Below are 3,832 nucleotides of genomic sequence, written 5' to 3'. Positions count from 1 at the left end.
TTTGTGACAACTCTTCAACAGTTATATGCACTAGGAAACCAAAACACTTGTGCAACTTGCTTTATTGCAATATTTTATTGCAATGGTCTGGAACTGAATCCACAATATCTCCAAGGTATGCCTGTGAATGATCTTTGCATCTTTATTGTCTTTAACAGAAACTGTATTCAACTAATGTACATGTTATATGTTGGCTTTTAATTAGATATCCACAATGCAGCAAAGGCAAAGTCTGAAGATTTAAAGGAGGTTAACAAGAAGATTAAAAACTCTTAGTATGATTACATATTAAAATATTATTGCATATTACTATTGACATTAATTATTATGATACTATTTCATTATTCTTATTACTTTATTACAGTTTATTATATTAGTAGTATATTTTTTGTTTTGCCCATGCAAAAGTGAATGTAATATTAGTAACAAATTTTTAGTGGAAACAATTTGGTTTAACCTCATTGTACGGAGATAAGACATACTACAGAAACCTGACAGAGTTAGAAATATAGTTTTAAATATGTTATTCAAATTTAAAAGAATCATTCAGAGAAGAAATGTTAATTATTAAAAAAAAACAGTAAAGGTTGAGAAAAATTGAAGTATTGAGCTGGATATTCATCTTACATGGAAGGTACACATTGGAGAATATGCAAGTTGATGGATCAAAAGATAGAGACTTAATCATGTTATTTAAAATGATAAGGGATCACAAGAAAGAATCCCTCCCCACCAAAAAAAAAAAAAAAACGTTAAAATTGTTTATGGGTAATGCGGCTTGAGGGAGAGAAAGTTAGGGTGAATAACTATTGATTCTTATTGAAAGTATCTATTTGATATTGCTTACACTATGCATACACTGCTTCTAGTAAAATTAAAAATTGGCAAAAATGGAGGCTTATCCTACAAATAGCCAGTTTTATTCTTATGGTAGTGGTAAAATTCATGTTTCACTATCTCTGAATTTTTTTGTAAACATTGCAAGATTTTAGGGTATGCATTGAATGTGCTCACTTTATTCCTGGTTTCATTTAAAATCCTCATCCATCCTTGATTTCCCTTACTCCATTGTCTAATTTAGTTCTTTTTCCAAGTTATCACTCCATATTTTATGAATGTCTGCAAGATGACTTAACCACTCTCTGGATTAAGGCATTGTAAGCTAAATATTTTAACTTTGTTTAGCCAGGTTTCTCCTTTAATATCATACTGCGGACTGTGGTGTAGCTGCTCCATCTGACAATATAGTGGGTAATCCTCTCTCTCCTCTCTTTCTCTCCCCATTAATAATCATTAAACAGGCAAGATCACAATTTATTGAATAAATTGGGAAACATACACATTCTGAACATTCTAAATGTAGTAGAAATTGCTGTTATTATCCTCACTTAAAATTTACATAATATATTAAGAATATTGAACTGCCATTTCAGATTTAAAAAACAAATAGATGATTTCTTTTGAGAAAATCTTTAAGTTTTGTATATAGTTGAAAACCTGCATTAAAACTGACACTTTATGGAGGAAGAGGTTCAAGAATTAGTCCTCTTCCATCAAATCACCACAGTCATCTCTGAAACTTAATTCTTTGTAAAAAAAAAAAAAAAAAAAAAGAAAGTAATTAAACTTTGGTATGCTTGTTCAAGTGAGATTAACACTTCGTACTTTTTGTTTTTTATAATTTTTGTTGGAGTATAGTTGATTTATAATGTTGTGTTAGTTTCAGGTACACAGAAAAGTGAACCAGTTATATATATACATATATCCACCCTTTTTAAAAATTATTTTCCCATATAGGCCATTAAAGAGTATTAAATAGAGTTCCCTGTGCTATACAGCAGGTCCTTATTAGTTATCTATTTTATATATAGTAGTGTGTATATGTCAGTTCCAATCTCCCAATTTATCCCTCCCCCCACCATCACCTGGTAACTGTGTTTGTTTTGTACATCTGTGACTCTACTTCTGTTTTGTAAATAAGTTCATTTCTACCCTTTTATTAAGTTTTTAAAAATGAAAATATCATATGATGTTTGTCTTTCTGTGTCTGATTTACTTCACTCAGTATGACAAAAACAGAAATATAGATCAATGGAACAGGATAGAAAGCCCAGAGATAAACTTATGCACCTATGGTCACCTAATCTATGACAAAGGAAGCAAGAATATACAATGGAGAAAAGACAGTCTTTTCAATAAGGGGTGCTGGGAAAACTGGACAGCTACATGGAAAAGAATGAAGTTAGAACACTCCCTAACACCATACACAAAAATAAACTCAAAATTGATTAAAGACCTACATGTAAGGTCAGATACTATAAAATTCTTAGAGGAAAACATAGGCAGAACACTCTTTGACATAAATAGCAGCAAGATCTTTTTAAATCCACCTCCTAGAATAATTAAAATAAAAACAAAAATAAATAAACAGCACCTAATTAAACTTAAAAGCTTTTGCACAGCAAAGGAAACCATAAACAAAACAAAAAAGACATAAAATAAAAAAAAAAAAAAAAAAAAAACAACCACAAATAACCCAATCAAAAAATGGGTAGAAGATCTAAATCTATATTTCTCCAAAGAAGACATACAGATAACCAAAAAGCTCATGAAAATATGCTCAACATCACTAATTATTAGAGAAATGAAAATCAAAACTACAATGAGGTATCACCTCACACCAGTCAGAATGGCCATCATCAAAAAATCAATAAACAATAAATGCTGGAGAGGATGTGGAGAAAAGGGAACCCTCCTACACTGTTGGTGGGAATATAATTTGGCAAAGACACTATGGGGAACAGTATGGAGGTTCTTTAAAAATCTAAAAATAGAACTACCATATGACCCAGCAATCCCACTCCTAGGCATATACCTGAAGAAAACCATAATTCAAAAATATACATGCGGCCTTCCCTGGTGGCACAGTGGTTGAGAGTCCGCCTGCCGATCCAGGGGACACAAGTTCATGCCCCGGTCTGGGAAGATCCCACATGCCACGGAGCGGCTAGGCCCGTGAGCCAAGGCCACTGAGCCTGCGCGTCTGGAGCCTATGGTCCGCAACGGGAGAGGCCACAACAGTGAGAGGTCCACATAACACACAAAAAAAAAAATAAAATAAAGATACATGCACCCCAATGTTCACTGCAGCACTATTTACCATAGCCAGGACATGGAAGCAACCTGAATGTCCATCAACAGAGGAATGGATAAAGAAAATGTGGTACTTATATACAATGGAATACTATTCAGCCATAAAAAAAAGAACAGAAACACTCAGTACTTCTTATTCTGCCTTTTGTTAGCATCTAAGCCATCCTGCATGGCTGAGTGAACATTGCCACAGAAAAGGATGGTAGTAAGAAATTAGTGGAGAGAGTATAATGACATAATTTCAACAAATTGCTTGAGATTGTATTTGTTCTGAAAAATCTTTGATCATAAATTTATGGATTATTATTAAATTTTTCCTTTATAGGTAAACACACATAATCTTTCCATCTCTTATGCAAGTTGTTTTGCCAGCATTTCCATACAAAGACCTTCATTAATGCACTGATGTACTAAAGTAAGTAGTCAATCTAAACCTCCTTTGTGCACAGAATTCTTATAAAGCCAGTATTGTTTCTGTAATATTGTTTTGCTAATCACATAAATCTATCTGTCTAAAGAAAGGCTGCTAAAACACTTCAAACAGTAGTTTCACTAAACCTGATTCTCTTCCACTAATTGTGCTTTAATGATAGTTTTCCATTTTGTGGATAACAATGTTTAAATATTCAGAGAACAGATTATTAAATTTTTTGCTGAATGACTCATACAGGAAGACTAA

Source organism: Neophocaena asiaeorientalis, unplaced genomic scaffold (assembly GCF_003031525.2).
Source record: "Neophocaena asiaeorientalis asiaeorientalis breed wild unplaced genomic scaffold, Neophocaena_asiaeorientalis_V1.1 scaffold367, whole genome shotgun sequence".
NCBI lineage: Eukaryota > Metazoa > Chordata > Mammalia > Artiodactyla > Phocoenidae > Neophocaena > Neophocaena asiaeorientalis.
The sequence above is the reverse complement of the archived record's forward strand: the minus strand, read 5'-3'. Positions refer to the sequence as shown.